Below are 21,181 nucleotides of genomic sequence, written 5' to 3' on the forward strand. Positions count from 1 at the left end.
TCCTGTGCTGACAGTAAATGTATTAAAGCTACTCCAGTGACATCACAATGCCAGCATGGAAAATAAAAACCAGAAACCCTAAAATATACCAGATCTTTAGATGTCAAATTCAACACTTTGAGGGATAATATTATCAGTTTCTCCCATGGGATTTTCTATGATTTCTTTCAGATAACTCAACTTAGTTGATATTCTCAGATGTGAAAAACAGCACTAATAAGCCTTTTTTACATAATTCTGTGTATTTATAATATTTCAAATGAGAAAATTGCACTTTACTTTTTGTCAAGTCTTCTATAAGCCTTTAAAATGTGTAAAGGAGTTCTTTTATTTATAAGGGAATTCTGCAATGATTTCTCAAGAGATTTTTTGCAAAGAAATACAATTGTTTTCCTTCCAGGTGTTTTCATGTGGAAGGTTTAAATGCAGGTGACTACTGTTTAGCCAAAGATAACAGTGATTTTCTGGCCATGCATGCTCTGGTGCTCCTATGTTCTTCCATGCAGCAACTGTAAGAATGAATGCATTGATGTAATAATGTTCATTTGAGGATATCTCAGAATATTTACTGTTCGATAGATCACAAGTCATAATTCATTACAAGTGAGTTATGGCACATCTTATAAATAATGAAAGTATAACCACATATATGATTGTTTAAGTCTTGGATGCCCTATTTTGTAGGGAACAAATATTTTCAATAATCAGAGTACCTATTATATATTCCTTTCATAATGAAAGCAAAGGTTCTTAAAGCTTTTAACTTCTAGACAAGGAACAAAGTATATTAGTACATTACAGGAGTGTTAATGACCTTTAAGCAAATAGTTGAGTAAACAACACATGTAATTATTCTGTAGGGAAATGCTGCTTAATTAAAATATAGAGACATTCTATTAGCATACACACCTGCTGCTTATGTGGTTCACTTCTTTCTAAAATAACTTGATTCCTGAACAAGTTTCCTTCTGTACTTTATTTCCTTAAGAATGTCTATTTTAAAGCTCACTTCAGAGTTGCACATTAGCTCCAAATGCTATGTACTACACATACATATTCTATCATATGCATGCTCTCTCTCTCTCTCTCTCTCTCTCACACACACACACACACACACACACACACACACACCTCACAAGGAGAACGTGGATTTATCGTGACAACTAACTGATTCTGTGGGCTTTATAATCCTGTATTTTAAAAAATACTCAGCATTCAATAATAAGAGATAAGAGTACACAGTACTTTTTTCCCCTTAACGAACCCATACACAAATTTATGATCTCTACACAAACAAGAGAAATGTTATTTGTAGATGCTCTATCTGGCATAATAATTGTCTTTCCTAGATAACACTTACTGAATTAAATAATAATTATTATCACTGCACACCTGTGTGTATGTTCATATTTTTGCATATTCATATTTTACCTCACATTACAAAATAAAAGGTGGAAGTCTGTTCCCAATTTAATAATCCACAAATAGTCATAAACATTTTTGAATGATTGTATAGAGGAGAATACAAATATGTGGGGTTTGTTTTCTTTTAAGTAAACATTTATAAACATTTTTTTTACTTTCGTATTTGAGAGTTACTTCATAAAAAATGCTATGTAGAAGAAAGTTTGCACATTAAATGCAGGCAGATATTGCCTGTGATATTCAGTTTTTCATCCATGTGACCAAAATACCTGACAAGAACAATTTCTGGGAGAAAAAAAATAAAGATTTATTTTGGCTCAAAGAACTTATTTTGATTTTAGATAATTTAGTTCATGGTCAGCCAACTCCATTTCTATTGGTTTGAGATGAGGCAGAATATCATGCTGGAAGGATGGTGGAATAAAAATGTTCACCTCATGATGTTTGGGAAGCAAAGAAGGGGCCAGGGGCAAGATATAGTCTTCAAGGGCATGCCCCTAGTGACATACTCCCTCCAAGTAGGTTCTATCTCTAGTAGGCCATTCAGCTGCCAACAGATTAATGAACTTGCTGAATTAATACAATGATCAAATGGATTAATCCACTTATGAGATAGGAGCCTTCAGGATACAACAATTGCCTAACAGCCCCACTTCTGAGCCTTGTTGCACTGGGTGTCATGCTTTCAAAACATAAACCTTTGGGGGACATTCCAGTTCCAAACCATAATTTTACTAATTTGTATTCCACATAAACTAAGCAGTTCACCTTCCATCAAACATGCATAACAGTGATCATTGCTCTTCACTTTTAACATTAATACATACAAGAAAACATTTTCCAATTTGGGATATGAGTTAAATTTTTTTATCTGATAGTTCCTAAATGTCATTTTACTATTTTTTGACTTGAGTATATTTTTTTTTACCTATTACTAGAAATATTTTGAGTAATTTATACATTTTTTGTTATAATTAGTTATACATGACAGTAGAATGCATTCATTCACGTTGATATACATAGATGGGATATAATTACTGATTTTTCTGAGTGTACATGTTTCTAGGTCATGCAGTCATATATATACATAAAGTAATAATGTCTATTTCATTCTACTATGTTCCTATCCTCACATCCCATCCCCTCCCTGCCATCAATTCCTTCTACCTAATATAAGGTAATGCTATTCTTTCCTAGTGATCCCCACCTTATTGTGAATTATCATCCACATATTAGAGAGAACATTTGGCCTTTGGTTTTGTGGGATTGGCTTATTTTACTTAACGTTATATTCTCCAACTCCAACCATTTACTGGCAAATGCCATAATTTCACTCTTCTTTAAAGCTGAATGATATTCCATTGAGTATATATACTATATGTTCTTTATCCATTCATCTACTGAGGGATACCTAGGTTGGTTCCATAGTCTAGCTATTGTGAATTGAGCTGCTATAAACATTGGTGTGGCTGCTGTAATATGCTGATTTTAAGTCCTTTGGGTATAAAGCAAGAAGTGGGATAGCTGAGTCAAATGGCGGTTCCACTCCCAGTTTTCTGAGGAATCTCCATGCTGCTTTCCATAGTGGTTGCACTAATTTGCAGTCCCACCAGCAATATATGAGTGTACCTTTTTCACCACATCCTCACCAACATTTATTGTTAACTGTATTCTTGGTGATTGCCATTCTGACAAGAGTGAGATGAAACCTTAGAGTAGTTTTGATGTGCATTTCTCTAATTGCTAGAGATATTGAACACTTTTTCATATAATTGTATTTCTTGTTCTGTGAAGTATCTGTTAAGTTCCTAGCCCATTTATTGATTAGGTTATTTGTTTTTTTTGGTGATAAGTTTTTGGAGTTCTTTATATATCCTAAAAATTAATGCTTCATCTGAGGTGCATGTGCTAAAGATTTTCTCCAAATCTGTAGGCTGTCTCCTCAGTTATTAATTGTTTCCTTTGCTGAGAAGAAGTTTTTTAATTTGAATTCATCCCATTTGTTGATTCTTGATTTTATTCCTTGCACTTCAGGAGTCTTGTTAGGGAAGTCAGATCCTAGGCCAATATGGTGAAGATATGGGCCTATTTTTTCTTCTATTAGGTGCAGGGTCCCTGTTCTAGGGCCTAAGTCTTTGATCTACTTTGAGTTTATTTTGTGCAGGTGAAAGATAGAGCTTTAATTTCATTTTGGTACATATGGATTTCCAGTTTTGCCAGCACCATTTGTTGAATAGGCTATCTTTTCTCCAGTGAATGTTTTTGGCACCCTTGTCTAGTATGAGATAGCCATATTTATGTGGGTTTGTCTCTGTGTTCTCTATTCTGTTCCATTGTATAAGTCTATTTTGGTGCCAATCCTATGCTGTTTTTGTTACTATAGCTCTGCACTACAGTTTAGGTCTGGTATTCTGATGTCTTCTGCTTCACTTGTCTTGCTAAGGATTGCTTTAGCTATTCTGGGTCTCTTATTTTTCCAAATAAATTTCATGGTTGCATTTTCTATTTCTATGAAAAATGTCATTGGTATTTTAATAGGAATTGCATTAAATCTATATAACGCTTTGGGTAGTATGGCCATTTTGACAATATTAATTCTGCCTACCCAGGAGTATGGGAGATCATTCCATCTTCTTAGGTTTTCTTCAGTTTCTTTCTTTAGTGTCCTGTAGTTTTCATTGTAGAAGTCATTCATGTCTTTTGTTATATTGATTCCCAGGTATTTTTATTGATTTTTTTAGGCTATTGTGAATGGAGTAGTTTTCCCAATTTCTGTTTCAGTGGATTCATCGCCGATGCATAGGAGTGTGTTTGATTTTATATTCTGCTACTTTACTGAGTTCAATTATTAGTTCTTGGAGTTTTCTGGTGGAATTTTTTTGAACATCTAGATATAGAATCATGTCATCAGCAAATAGTGATAGTTGGAGTTTTTCTTTACCTATTTTTATCCCTTTAATTTCTTTCTTTTGTCTAATTGCTCCGGCTAGAGTTTCAAGAATGATGTTGAGTAGAAGTGGTGAAAGAGGACATCCTTGTCTTTGCCAGTTTCTAGAAGGAATGCTTTTATTTTTTCTCCATTTAGAATGATGCTGGCCTTGGGTTTAGTATATTTAGCTTTTACAATGTTGATATATGTCCCTACCATCCCTAGTTTCTGTCCTGTTTTGAACTTGAAGTTGTGCTGTATTTTGTCAAATGTTTTTTTTTTTTTTGCATCTATTGAGATGATCATTTAATTCTTGTTTATATGTCTATTAAAATGATGAATTACATTTATTGATTTTTGTATGTTGAACCAACCCCACATCCCTGGGATGAACCTCAATTGATCATAGTGCAGTATCTTTTTAATATGTTTCTGTATGCAATTTGCCAGAATTTTATTGAGAATTTTTGCATCTGTGTTCATCAGGAGTCCATAAGAAATGATATGTCCAGGAAAGCTTTATATGTGGCCAGCAAACTTCATTCTTGGTGTATACAGATTTATTTATTTATTTTAATAATAGAAGTCCAGAGACTTTAGGGGCCATGGCATAAGGTTTCTAAATCTAGGAAAGAGTGTCTGAAGGAACAAATGAAAAAAACCTACAAATTTATTTTTGTTATTTTATTGTGACAATTTTATACAACTTTATGGGGGCACAAAATGATTATTTGACCCATGTACACAATGTGTAATGATCAAATCAGGATAATAAGCATTTATATCTCATCAAACATCAATCCTTTCTATGTGTTGAAAATCTCATATTTGTATAAGTTATTTTGAAATATATCATAGATTGTTATAACCAATAGCTTCCCTGTTATGCTATAAAAGTCTAATTTATCCTACCTAACTGTATTTTGTACTACTTATATAAAATTTTAACAGATTCTAGGGTCTTTTAGGAGGGAATGCTATGTATAGTGGGCTGATTCATAAATTAGCAGCATCAGGGAGATTAATTAAAATCTGTAAATAAGGACAACATTGCCTTTAGGACTCAAGAAAGATGCTGGATTTGGATTTCCTTAATAAGCATCAAATGAATTTCCTCAGAGTAGGTTCTCTTCCATGTAAAGTCATATATTTGTACTTGAAGAAAGAAAGATTCAGTTAATATCTTATCTGCAAAGCTATTAAGTTTCCTCACTGGGTGATCTAGTAAATGAGGTTTGTGTCTCTTTGGAAATGAAGGAAACTGTGGCAGAAATGCTTTTGAAACAGGCACTGGATAGAAAATGTCAACCCAATCTATACTGAAAATATTTCCTGGTGCTGATTGAATAGAATTACTGATTGCTTGGCTTAGATATGAAGTGACTCCGAAAAGCTCACAATGCAATAATTTTCAAAGGTGAGATTAATAGATTATAAGAGATATAACATAATAAGTGGATTAATTCACTGATATGGATTAGCTGGGTGGTAACTGTAGGCAGGTATGGTGTAGCTGGAGAAATAAATCCCTGAGGGCATGATGGATTTGGGGTTTATATTTTGTCCCTAGTGAAAGTAAGTCAATCTCTGCTTCCTAGCAAGACCTGAGCAGCTTTCCATCATCATAACCTCTTGACATAATGTTTTGCATTACCTTGGGCTCAGAGGTATGGAATTGGCTGACCATGGACTGAACCTCCAAAAGTGTGAACCAGAATAAGTTTTTCCTACTCTTATTGGAACTTTCCTTCCTTTACGTTGTTCTTCTTTTTCACTATGTTGAAAAAGCTGACTAAAATAAAAGTTTGTACTGAGAAGTAGGGTTGTTGCTGAGACTACCTGACCATGTGGTTAAGAAACCTCTGAAATTGGTTTGCAGGGGGGAGAATTTGGAAAAGTTTAGAGATGCAAACTGAAAAAACTTTAGAATGCTGTAAGTTACATTTAATGGGTAATTCTGGTGGAGGTCAGAATATCAGAATGCTGATAGAACTGTGTACAGTAAAAATTAGGCTTATGAGTTTTCAGAGAAGGAGGACACTATTAGAAATTGGACTAGAAAAAATTAGGTTCACAGAAAATCCTGCACATAGCTATTTATAATGGTTTTGTTCTTAATTGCTAAAATATGCATGCAACCAAGATGTGACTGGGTAAGCATATAGTACATCCAGGCAATGGAATATTATTCAGCACTAAAAATAAATGAGCTATCAAACCATGAAAAGACACAGAGGAAACATAAATGCATTTAACTAAATGAAAGAAGCCAATCTGGAAAGGCTACATACTAAATGATTCTAACTTTAAGACATTCCAGAAAAGGCAAGACCATTGGGACATTGAAAGGATCAGTCGTGGGAAGCAGCTGAGAGTTGTGCAAAGACAGGAGAATGAATAGGCAGAACAGAGGATCTTTAGGGAAATATTTTGAATGACACTACCGTAGTGGATATATGTTGTTATGAATGTGCCCAAACTCATAGATTGTACTACACCAAAGTGAACTCTTTTGCAAACTATGGGCTTTGGACCATACTGATGTGTCACTATAGATATATTGTGACAAATTTCCACTGTAGTGAAAAATGTTAAATGTAGGGAAGACTGAGGGTGAGAAATGGGGATATGTGAGAACTCTGGGTACTCTCTCCTCCATTTTACTGTGAACTAAAATTATTTTTTCAAAATAAAGTTTATTAATAAAAAAAAGAAATTGGACTAGAGATCATTTGTGTTATGTTCTGGTAAGAAAATTGAAATTGTCTACATTTCTCCCAGGCCCTGAGATTTTTTTCATGAGACTGAATTTAAAAGTGATGTACTAATTAATATTGCAAAGGAAATTCCAAGGCAGCACAGCATTCATGCAGTGGCATGGATATTGGTGATAACTTTTATCCAAATTTTCTTGTGATAATCAGGAGGAGACAGCAAAGCAAAAATATTGAAAAAATATGCAGTTTGATCAAAACAGTTTGAGTAAAATTGAGGCTAACTAAGTTGTGATTGTTAAAGACATTCTAGTCACTAAAAAGACACCAAATACTTTGAAAGAAAACAATAGGAAAGATGACTTGAGGTTCTTAGGAATTGGCAAGACCATACCTATCTCAGGTTCAAAGGTGTAAAAGTTAAAAAAAAAAATCATTTGAGAAAAGACATTGGGGACACCCTACTTATATGGGGAGTATTAGGAAGTTTTTTCTTTTTCTTTTTTTAATATTTATTATTTTAGTTGTAGTTGGATACATTACCTTTATTTTATTTATTTATATGTAGTGCTGAGAATGAAACCCAGGGCCTCGCATGTGCTAGGTGAGTGTTCTACCACTGAGCCACAACCCCAGCCGTAAGAAGATTTTTCACTGTGCTTAGCCATCCAGGCCCTCAAAGGCTACTGTAACCATGGTCCCAGGAGACTTGTCTACTGCTCAAGATGGTAGCAGTTCTTGGAGCAACCATGTGGTGCAGGTTCTGAAGAAATGCTGGGTTCTGGAGGTTAGGGGGTCATAGAGGTTTCCACCAAGATTTCAAAGGAAGGACTGGAAGGCCAGGCAAAGGGTAGCTGGGTCAGAATCTTGCAGGCTACCCCTGAGAGGATGATACATGACAATGTGAAAAGAAAGTCAAAGCTTCAGTGGAGATCCCAGAGATTAAGAGGTGTCAGTACAGTGGGATAGCTGCCAAGAAAAGCTGCAGGAATCAAGCAGAAACAAGCCAAGTGAGAGGCCATATGAGCTACAAATACCAAAGCCATATGGGTGGAACTAAAAAAGGCTTTGGAGAGAACTTCACAATGCCATGTGCCCCAGATGCTCGGGAGTGAAGCTGTAATACTTGTTTGCTCAACTGGTTTTCAGTTTTGCTTTGGTCTCATTTCTTTCAATATCCCAATTTTCCCCTTATGGAATGAAAATGTTTACTCTGTGCCATTATATATTGAATATATGTTACTTGCTTTTGATCTTTACAGAGGAAATCATCCATAAGTTTGTTTTGAGTCTCAGATGAGATTTTAGACTTAGACTTTTGTGCAATGTTGAAAGTAGTAAAATTATGGGGACTCTTGGAAATTGACTATATGTATTTTGCATGATCCTTTGGAAGTCAGGAGTGAAAAGTTATGGTTTACATATAAGGTGTCTCCACAAAGCTCATGTTAAAAAAAAGGAAAAATTTTCAGAGATGAAGTGATTAGATGTAACCTAATCAGTGGGTTAATCCACTGATACAGATTAATGGGGTGGTAATTTTTTAGCAGATAGAGTGTGGCTGGAGAAATAGGTCCCTGGGGTGTGACTGTGTAGTAGATATTTTGTCCCAGGTGAGCAGAGCTCTCTCTTTCTCTGCTTTCTGGTTGTCTTGTTCTGAGCAGCTTTCCTCTGTCATGCCCTTTCACTGTGATACTCTGCCTCTTTGTGGGCCCAGAGCTACAGAATCAGCCCACCATGGACTGAACTTCTGAAGCCACGAAGAAAAATAAACTTTTCCTCCTCTACATTGTTCTTATCAGGTCTTTTGGTAACAATGATGCAAAGTTAATTAAAACAGTAATTTTAATAATATTGGGTACAGGAGCTTAATGGATGGGCCATGGCACTAAAGTTGGTGTAACCCACCATGAGGTGCTACTTATTCTCTTCAGGTTTCACAACAGGCAAAATCGGGCTATCAAATTAAGAAGTAGCAGGACTAATCATTTATCAAATTCTTTCATTAAAAAATATTTTTAGTTGTGGACACAATACCTTTATTTATTTATTTATCTAGCTAGATAGATAGCTATTTATTTTGTATGGGTTCCGAGGATCGAATCCAGTGCCTTATATATGTGAGGTAAGCACTCTACCACTGAGCCACAACCCCAGCCCACAAGTTTAAATTCTTGAAGACCTGGTTCTGACTTATATTTCACCATACTGCCTGTTTCAACTGGTAGCCATGGGGTCTCACTGAATCAAGCTAAGTATGTAAACAATTTAACTTTAATTTATCCCTCATTATGTCAGAGTGTCAGTACTCACTGGTGCCTGGGTCCACCTGATAGTTGATCATAAGCCTAAATGAATCCCCCTCCTCTTCCTGCCACAGAACACTCTTCAGAGTGTCTAGATGACTTTACTCATCTCTGGGTATTTCAAATACCTTTTGGTGCTGAAATTTCTATTCCTACACTTCTTCCCAGTTTACATTCTTATTCTTTTTCCTGTCTGAGATCCTAAATGAGAATTCCTTTATTGAAAATGGTTAAACTTTTTTTTCTTATTTTTTCTATCTACACACTGTCTGAAATATAATAAAGAATAGCTAAAGGAATAAATTCATATTGTAAGACCAGTAATTATTCAGAATAAATTTACTAAAGTGAACTCCTAGGAAGGAGAATTAGTAATTGAAGTAAAACTTCTGAGAAGAGAATCTGCTATTTGGCAGCACCAGAAAAGTCCTCAGCAACTAAACCCTTGGACCCAGCTTCAAATACCAAAGTATCTGCAAAGGTCCTCTGAGGAAAAGAAGGAAATAAGGAACAAATAGTCCTTTTTAGCACTGCTAAGTAGACTAAGACTACTCAGGAGCAATCACAGAAAAGAAAAAAAAAAAAGTTATCTGAAGTTGAATATTTTGGAGAGATTGACCTCAAAGCACCACAAACATAGCATCAACTTATGTAAATTATTGCTTATTAAATTGTGAACAACTTGAAATTTTTTGTGAGTCAGTTTAAATAGATTCCAAGACTTTTCCATTGCTTTGTGATAGAATCAATATGAAAATCAGTATTCAAAATTAGGGAAGTATTGTTTTCTAGAAGCCATCAAGTCAACCCTAATGCTTTGCCAGATTTTCAGTACTAGTAGCAGTGTGCATATTTGACCCTGACTGTTCCAGCTTAAAATAAATAAGAGAAGAACAGAAAGCTGTACATATTTATAACCAGTTTCTTCTCTCCTTTATCACATTTTTTACTTAACTCAGATTTAGAAAAAAATGTGAATAATTCATAGACTCAAATGCTTTCCCTATTTCAGTTAATAACTCTGTATTGAAATTGCTGCTATTTTAGAAACTAAATATTACTAATAAGTATCTCCTAGACTCTTCATCCATCCCTGTTTCCCAATATGTAGATCATTCCACATTTTTAAGGCTTAGATCTAATGGTCTATGCTGTTTTAATTGTAACACACTGAATTTGTGAAAATATCTCAAGGATTCCAGATGAAGGTTTTTTATATCAGCATTTTTTTCAAATTGATTTATCAGGAGTGATATTCTCTGCTTCTTCCTTTCACATTTATAAATGTTGATTGAGGCTTTCTAGTTACCAGGAACTGTTCTAGCAGTTTTGGAAGCAGTTTTTTTTTAAAAAATTTAATTCTCACGGTGCCTTTTGAGGGGTCTCTCTTATTAGCTGTAATTTACAAATGAGGAAACTAAATCTCAGGGAAGTACTCTAATGTTTCCAAGACCGCAGAAGAAAAAGGTGACAGAACTGGGATTTTAGTCCAATCCAGGCTATCTGACATTAAAGTCTCACTTTTAAACTCTACACTCTTGTTTCTTCCTATTTCTTTTCAGGTGGCAATGATATTAAGTGTGTGACTATTTTTGACTGAATCAAACTATGATCACATACTATTAGATTAGAATAACATAAACCAGCACATTTTTAGAAAATAAATATGTGCACTGGTGAAGCAGGGGGACTGTTTTATACATAATATAGTCCAATGGTTCTCAAAGGGTTGTTCCTACACCACAGCACAAGCACCATATGCAAACTTGGTAGGAATGCAGATTCTTGGGTAACCTCTCAGAACTAATTAGTCAAAAGAAAATGGCTGAGTTTTAACCTCAAAACCTATAAAAATAAAATATAAGAACAACTGCTCTAGGGAAGGAAAGGGACATCATATTAGTGCACATTGTCTAAAATGTTAGACCTCACCTGTTTATCTTTAAAATTTTTTTATGGTATAGAAGAACTAAATCATGTTTTTTGGAATATTTTTAGATGAACAATTTAGTAGTAGTGACTACATTGTGTGCACATATAGAAGGTGTAACCATCACAACTAATCTATTTATTAAAATTTTTTCTATTATTGCAAACCAAAACTCTATATTCATCATGCCATAGTCCCTGTTTACACTTCCACCAGTCTTTATAAACTCGATGTATTTTCTCTCAAAACAAATTTACTTATTTTATTTATTTCATATATATGGAATAAACATTGTTTCTGTCTGGCTTATTTCACTTAATGTAGTATTTTCAAGTCAAGTCCAAGTTCATGAAGATTTGCACATAAGAGTTTCATAGTTTGGGCTCTTATATTTGCTTCATGTTGTTTGCTCCATCTTATTGCTGGACTGAGTTGATTTCCACATATTGTGCTAGATCCAGATTCATTCTTTTGCCTGTGTAAATATAACATTTGGTGAAGACATTTTTTTCTCCACTCTATAGACTTTTCACCTGTTGAAACTGATTAGCCAAAGGTGTTTGTGTTTATTTCTGGACTTAATTCAATTCCATTAATCTATATATTTATCCTTTTGACATATTGTTTTAATTACTATAGCTTTTAGTAGGTTTTGCAATTGCAAATTATGTATTCTTGAACTTTGTCCTATTTCACTATAGCTTTGTTATTCGAAGCCCTTGAAATTCTGTATGAATTTGAGGATTGGCATTTCTTTTTCTGCAAAATGATTGCTGTTGTTCTGATAGAGATTTTGTTGAAATTTTAAATGACTTTGGGTATTTTCATTATTTAAATGACCTTGGGTATGCTTGGGTAATTTAACATGTTATTATTATTCTGATTCATAAACATAGTATATCATTCTATTCATTTAGGAATTATTTAATTTTTTTAGCAATGCTAGGTATCAAATTCTCTTTTTTTAATTAAATTGTTCTTAGGCATTTTATTCTTTTAGATATTATTGTAAATGGAATTCTTTCTTAATTTCCTTTTGGATTATTCTTTGCTGGAGTGTAGAAACACAACCAATCTCAATGTACTGACTTTACCACAAATTTCTGCTGAAGTTGTTAATTAGCTCCATCAGCTTTCTTATGGATTTTGATTGGACTTAATATATGAAGATATGCAAAGACAGATAGTTTTATTTCTTCCTTTCCAATTTGCTTCTAATGGATCTTTTTTGTCTAACACATATTGATAGTTTTCATCAAATATGGGAACCTTTGTGCTATTATTTCTTCCCCTTGTTCTCTCTTCTTCTGACATTTTCATGATATGTGTGTGGTCCACTTGGTGTTTTCTCACCAGTCACTGAGGCACTATTCACTTTTTACTTTTCTTCATTTTTTTTTTCTTCGTCTTCTCCTTCAACTAAATAACTTACATTGTCCTGTCTTCAATTTGTTGATTCTTCTCCTAACTGAGCATATATTCTGTTCAACTAGTCTATAGATTTTTTTCATTTCAGTTTTTGTAATTTACAGCTCTAGAAGTTTTTTCTTCCCCCTATAATGCTTATCAATTGATACTCTCATTTTGTTCACAAGACCTTTTCCTTATTTCTTTTACTTGTTTGTGCATGTTTTTCTTTAGATCTTTGAGTTTATTTAAGAAAACTATTATAAAACATTTTTCTAGAAAGCCCAATATCTGGGTTTCCTGAAGGATAGTCCCAGTTTATTTATTTTGTTTCATCAAATAGGCCTTATTTTGCCTGGCACAGTGGCACAGGACTGTAATCCCATACACTCAGGAGGCTGAGACAGGAGGATCACGTGCTAAGTATATCACTGACACCCTGTCTCTAAATAAAATACAAAATAGGGCTGTGGCTGTGGCTCAGTGGCTGAGTGTCCTTGGGTTCAATCCCTGGTACCCCTAAAACAACAACAAAAAGGTCTTATTTGCTGTTATTTTGTCTTTTTACTTGTTTAAATCTATTCTAATATGCTAATCTAGTTACTTTTCCCCATTTATATTTGTAGAGAATGTATTAATTATTGCATGTTGCCAATGAAGTCTCTGTTTCTTAGTTTTTGTTATGTTCAGCTAATATTTGTACTTATTTTTGAACTCCAAGAACTACAGCAAGCCAACTAATAACTTCTAGCTGTCTTTATCATTTGGTGTTATGCTGAGTTCATTCTTAATACTTAGCCAGACTTGCACTAAGGTTAAATGTCAGTCTAGGGTGAAAAGAAAGCTTAAGGAGTGATCAGGTATTTCTAATTATGCATCTTGTTTTGGTGTGTCTGAAGTTTTACAGGTCCTTCTTAATTTATGGATATTTTTGATTGTCTCTTTCATTTCAGGTTTTCCTGCCAGGTCTTGGATGGTCTTCTTTTTCTAACTGTAATATTTTGCCTGGGGTATCTATAGGTTTTTAATTTTAGCCATTCCTACAATTTTTCTAGCAATCACTATCACTATCTCATCCTGGGTGAGTTCTTAGACAAATCAGAGATAAGCACCTTGTATCAGTTCTTCAAGTACCTCAAGGAAGGCACGAACAGAGATGCACAATAATTTGTAGAGAAGGTTGGTACTTCTCCCTCTGGTGTTAGGGACCAGTGTAGCACTGGGAATGTGGGCTGCTGTTTGTAAGACTGACTCAGCTGGGGAGTGCAAAAGGAAAAGGCAAATAAAAGCCACAGAGCATTCCTCCATTTTAGAGTTGACTTTTATTTTGATTTAGTATTCACTTTGTTACTGTAAACCTCCAGTGTTCCAACATTGTTGATTCTGATTATTTCTGCTCTGTGTGTTTTTAGCTTGTGTGTGCGTGTGTGTGTGCGTGTGTGTGTGTGTGTGTGTGTGTGTGTGATGCTTCTTTTGAAAGACAGGAGCTTGGAGTTGCTTAACTCCTGATGCGACTCACCTCCATGTAAATAAATTTTTGTAAGAATACAATCATATCAACTCACTTGTTGTTTAGGGCTGCTTTTTCATACCATAATGAGTTGAGTTCAACAAAGATTATATGGTGTGCAAAGCTTAAATATTTACTATTTGATGCATTACATGAAAGTTTGCTAACCCTTGCTACATGCTACAAATATTGAAAACTTCAAAGGACTTTAAAAACAGCATACTACAGGGACACAGTCACATCAATGTTTACAGCAGCACAATTCACAATAGCTGAACTGTGGAGCCAACCTAGATGCCCTTCAGTGGATGAATGGGTAAAAAAAAATGTGGCATATATACACAATGGAATTTTACTCAGCAATAAAAGAGAATAAAATTATGGCATTTTCAGGTAAATAGATGGCATTGGAGAATATAATGCTAAGTGAAGTTAGTCAATCCCCAAAAAAGCAAATGCCAAATGTTTTCTCTGATATAAGGAGGCTGACTCATAGTGGGGGAGAGAGGGGGAACATGGGAGGAATAGATGAAATCTAGATAGGGAAGAGGGGTGGGAGGGAAAAGGTGGGGACAGGGGATTAGCAAGGATGGTAGAATGTGATGGACATCATTATCCAAAGTACATATATGAAGACATGAATTGGTGTGAACATACTTTGTTTATAAACAGAGGTATGAAAAATTGTTCTATATGTGTAATAAGAATTGTGATGCATTCCACTGTCATGTATTTAAACAATTAAACCAATAAAAAAAGATAAATAAAGATACAGTTCTTTGGGGAAAAAAAACTTCAAGTAGAGAACTGCCTTTAACATGTTGTTTTTATATTCCATGTTCAGATTTAGTAAAGGTCTACATTTCTTACTCATTACTTAGTACGTACTGAAGGAGCTTGAACACTTTCTTGATAATAATAATAATAAGAGCAAGAGAATCTTAGAACTAATATCCAAATCAATTTAAATGCTTACATTGATTAAATTGATATGCATGTTTCAGATAAAACTGACATTACAAAGTAACTGGGTTTACATTTGACCTACAAATCAGTTGTGGATACGAGCCTTCATATGTTGTAGTATAAGTATAGCCACTATGACAATTTGGTTCAGATGAGCTTTGATATTCTGTTCTAGTATTCTGAGTGTCAATTAAAGTCCAGAATAAGTCCATGATCCCGTCACCTTTCATTCAGGTGACAGCAGAGATCTAGAGTGGATGGTTATTTTCCTAGTCTTTATCAACATGAAAGCCTAAACTCACATATTTAATAATGAGCTACTTTTTTACAGTAGCACACAGGGCAGCCAGATTGTTTGTTCACTAAGTCTCTAGGAAAGAGTATGTAGTATGAATGTGTTTAAGATCATGCTGCATGATATCAAAGTACAGAACATAATGAATCTAAAACGGTGTCCTAATTTGGCCAGATACAGTGGCACAATTTATTTTATCCCAACCAAAGATATAGCAAACGGTCAGAGTACCAAAATATAGCTTTCATTGAAGTGGATGGAACATCTAAGATTACCATTAACTTCTTTTTTAAGAAAGAAAGTTTATTTTACATTCCTTTTACAGTCTGGAATTTAGTTTGTTTGATGCTTTTAGTTAATTTTTAAGGGGACATTGATAATGCTTTCCTGCTCCCTGTACACGTGAACACACACCCATGCTGAAGATTTGATCCAGGCCTCCTACATGTGCATGCAACCTTACACTGAACTACATACACCCAAGCCTCATCAGTGTCTTTTGTAGGATTTTTATGACATCGTCTTCAGTTGTAAGCCATTAAATTGGTTAGTTTTCTATTTGTATCTTAATTTTACACATATTTAATACAAAACTTGAAAAACATAGTTAAGGAAAAATGAAGAATTTACATTAAAAATGTTCCATTTCAACTTTCTTCACAAAGAATTTTAAATAGAGTCAGCATAACTAATGAAAAGAGCTCTGGATTCATACTTGGAGTCCAAGATCCTACTCATAACTCAGGTAAAAATTAGCTTGTTAAAATTGGGCAAATAATGACCTTACAAAAAAATTGTATTCCAGTGTGTAGGAAGATATTGTTTTGCCTTCAGTGCAACATGTATTTTATATGATGGTTTTTGTTGGTAAGTCCCCTAATTTAATGAAGCTCCCCAAGTCCTGGGTGCTCCTTTGTGATTGCATTCTATATTGAACCTTATTATCAGACTTTCTAATTTACACTGTAAATACCTATTTACTTGGTGAGTGATATATATATATATATATATATATATATATATATATATATATATATTATTATTATTATTGTTTGTTTGTTTATTTGTTTTGGTACCAGGAATTGGACTCAGGTGCTCACCACTGAGCTACATCCTCACCCCTATTTTGTATTTTTATTTAGAGACAGGGTTTCACTGATTTGTTTAGTGTCTTCCTTTTGCTGTTACTGGCTTTGAACTCCTGCCTCCTAAACCGATGGGATTACAGGCGTGGCCACCAAGCCTAGCAGATACCATACTCCTGAAGGCAGTGAGTAATTTTGGAATACTGTTTTAATCAATTGCCTTTGTTCAATATTTTTCACATAAAAGGCCCTCTGAAAATATCTATACATGAATTATATAATGTTTCCCACTCATTCCACTCTGAAATATACACCATTTCTATCATGGAGAGATAGATAGATAGATATGTAAAAAATGAAGTTTAAGTGCTTCATGTTTTATAATAGAATCAAAGGGTTTATTGTTGTCAATTTGTTTGAAAGTCACTGGTACAACTGATCTCACTGATACTAGCACTCAAATATCAGATATTATTCTCAACATATGTGATCTATTTTTTTGTAGGATTTCTTCGCATCACTATTTCCCAACTCAATGATCCTTAGCAGCCCACTTACTTACAAATCAAAAGTAATTTCCCCACAGCAAGGCTATTATGAATTTGTAAAAGTTGATTATTTCCCAACAGATAACTTCAAATGTCAGTCAGCCTATTTAAAGATAGTTTTATATCACAAGCTTTAGGTTCAAATCACAATGTACAGCCAAGTGGACCTAATGAGATACACATAAAAATAATGTTAGATTGCCTACTAATAAGGTTGCAGTTCATATATTTTATAGGGAGCTATAAGTGTACATTGAGAGTAGTATGCTGACAATTGTTTTTCTGGTTTTCACTTGTTTTAGTTTCTACTTGTATCAGGTTAGATGAGTCTGAATGGAATAAGGTAGCCCTGTGCCAGGCTGAAGCTTCCTTCCTGTGGTGGAGGATCACTTCTTATTCTCTGCATTCTACTTTCTCTCAGACCTTTCTGATAATTTTATTTTCATAAGAGTATTTCGTGAGAGGTTTCTCTTTTCCCTTTAAAGTCAAGCAGATTGTTTCCTCTATGCGCTTTTAGACATTGAGGGTGGCAGATTCTCTCTGCAAGTAAGAGAATACATGTAAGAATGACAAAGCTCACAGACCTCCCCCGCCCTTTCTGGGACCATGGACTACTGGTATTTATTTTTTTTAAATAAAAAATATGATTGTTTTAGCACTTCTTATCAGTCCTACTTCTTGCTTTAAAAATAACAAATTAAATTGTATAGGCCGTTTCAATAACAATAAAAATGTAATACATCAGCCTTGACACTTGTGATTTCTGGATTTAGATCCTTAAATTCTCTAGCTTGTAATGCATGGCATACATACATTACTAGTAGAGCATGTGAAGGCTTCCAGTGACAAATTCACACTTAATTTGTTCTGGTTTATCATCTTCCATAGGATGTATTGTTGAACAGCAGTAAGTACATTTTTGGTGTGTAAATACACACACACACACACACACAGACACCATATAACTAAACAGTTATAAATATAAACATATATAAATGTGTCTTCGCATCACTATATTCTAAGTACTGCAGGAGACGGAGTAAAACGTGAATTTTTACAGTTGCATGTATAGAGATGAATCCCTGAGACATGCTGTTGAAACTTAGAAATAATATTTATAAACTTTTTAAAAATTAGATAAACTTCCAGGCATGGTGGTACTCAGGAGGCTATAATTCCAGTGGCTTAGGAGGCTGAAGCAGGAGAATCACAAGTTCAAAATCAGCCTTGGCAACTTAGTGAGACTCTGTCTCAAAATAAAAAAAATAGAAGGTCTGGGGTTATTGTTCAGTGGTAGAGCACCCCTGGGTTCAATTTCAATCAAGAAAAAAAAATCGACAAGCCAAAAGTAGTACACTAAAGAATAATTTTGTCTTATTTCATTTTTAATCAGTGAGTATAGATGACTAGTTCATCAGTGACTCTATCAGAACAGCGTTATTAGCAAAATTATCATAAGGTTTGATTTTTTTTCAAAGCCTAGTTTAAACAAAATGGAACAAAATCAGTGATGATATTCTGGCAATTCTGAAGAAAACAGTATCAAATGCATATCCTATTCCTCCATTCGCACAAGACCGCTAATTTGTAGAAAATAGAAACATAAAAATTTCTAACTCAAATGTGTCTCATAATCACTTCCATAAGAGAAGGGTCCTCTTATGACTTCTCAAAATAAGCATTACACATCTCAAATGACTAAATAACTAACAAGAACAAAAAAAAGAAACAAAGAATTTTTAAAGTCTTTCTTTTTTATACTATTAAGGAAGAAAATAGTAAAAACTGGCACAACTGTGTGGCAAATTTTCATTGAAATAACATTTTGTAAGATGAAATATTGATTTAAAATAAGACAAATGGGTGTATTTTTCAATGTACATGTGTAAAAGATGAATACCATGGATACCTAATGGCTCCCTTCATTAAGCCACAACAGTAGGCCTGACAGGTATATTATATATAAATTTGCAAAATGTGAATGATTGGAACCCATTCCTCAGCTTATATTATTGATGAGTTTCATCTCACATTTGGAGGCATCCTGTTGTTTGATATCTGAAGAACAGATGTAACTGTGAAGTGACTTTCTCCCTAGTTTAATTCACATTGTTTGAGCTGCCACATGTAAATAATGTAGACATCAAGCAGACTGGCATTATTCCTTCTGCTGACATAGCAAGAAATGTCTAGAAGGTAGTCAGAGGGGCATCTTCAGACTTGCTAAGTAACCTGGCTTGCCAATAGTCATGTAAGGATTGCTGCATTTGTTTCACACTGAGAATTCGAGACTCTCCTTGAGATACTTAATCCAATGGCAATCAGTTATCTTCTCTGAATACCTGAAGCAATTTATGCAGCTTACCATATAATAAAGTTAGTTCCATTTTTATTCTCATTTTATAAACGGGGAAACTAAAATCTAGGCTATTTAAGTAACCAGGGTCCAAGATTAAAATTTTCTATCTGGCCCCAAATCTATGATCTTAAGATAATAACATTTTGCTTAGTTGTAAAACTGAGTAGTTAGAGTATGAAATGAGTTCTTTGCTGACCTCAGGAGATTTCATGAAAACACAAGCCTGTCTGGAGTTTCAATTTCACCAGTCTACATCAATAAAAATCAAATCAACTAGGTGATCCATTAAAATTTTTTTAAAAAATAGAAAATAGAATGAAAAGAAGAAAGTCAATAGGTGGAGGAACTAATGGATGAATGGATAGATGGATAAGTACATGAAAGAGACATATGGATGAACAGACAGATAGATGTTAGACAGATGGACAAATAAGATGGTTAAGACAGTTAAGAAAAAATCAAATTGATAAGTGTATAATTTGGCATGTAACAGAAAAAAAGCATTTTGACTTTAAAACAAAATAAAGCAGGTATTCTGTCATGCAAATACCATTATCTAAAATATATAAAGATTTCTAGTTCAAGCTACCCGCTACAGTGAATGGAGACATTTCTAACCAGTAATAAGACCAGTAAGGGCAACTTTATATATCTGTGTACAGATGCACAGAATAGCAGTGTTCCAAGATGTATTCTGTTAATGGAATAATATCCAACTCAAACTTTAATGGTGACACTTTAAATCCTTCCAAGCTCTAAAAGCAATTTCTTCGCTTAATTACTTTTTCAGGACTGTAAGACACTTGGGCATTCTCACTCTAAATATAATTCTCTGCATTTACTTTCAACATTTCTGTCAAGGTTATTTAAATGACTATTCTCTGGTTCTTTATGCAGTATAGGTGACAATGCTATTTTTTATTTGAATGGTATTTAAAGCTTAATATCAATTCCAGTACATACACAAACGTGCATGTACATGTACAATTGCATATTGGCTTTTTTGTTCTATTAATACATTTGTTCATTTAAATTTATTCACAACCATACACATGCACATACACACATGAATGAATGACTTTTGTAAAACACTATTTTTCATTCATATTTTATTTTACTGTGCTTGGATTCGTTTTAGTTATTTTTTTCTGCCTCTAAGACTTTTATTTTGATTTTTTAAAAAAAGAGAAAAATGGGTAATTTAGATCAAAGATACAAGGTTTTCATTACTTGAAATGATTTTCTCATTTAGAAAATGCACTAGTTATTTGATTTCTTATTTTTATATTTTTGAATGATTTGATCTCATTATTCCATGAAGCCCTGGAGGAAAAGTATTCACCATATACTCTATTTATCAGGCGTATTTATTTAAGAAGGCATTAGGCAATGCCTTCTTAAATATTTTTAAATTAATTTGTGTCTCTTAATCTAGGTCAATTTTAACCTCAGGTTATCATGTAGAGGCTATAGTCACCAAGGATGTCTCATGATGAAATACCCACTGATTGAATCCATGGGTAAGCAGCTGTTTCCTTACCTTAAAACCACAAAGACCATAGTATATATCAACATGATTTTCCAGATCATCAAGCCACTTCTCACACTTCACCAATTTATCCCCTACAAAATACACACACATGCACACACTTCACCAATACACTCTTAAGGATATTTCAAGTGTAATCTCACTACATCCATTCATTA

This window comes from Marmota flaviventris, chromosome 4 (genome assembly GCF_047511675.1).
Source record: "Marmota flaviventris isolate mMarFla1 chromosome 4, mMarFla1.hap1, whole genome shotgun sequence".
NCBI classification, from domain to species: Eukaryota; Metazoa; Chordata; class Mammalia; order Rodentia; family Sciuridae; genus Marmota; species Marmota flaviventris.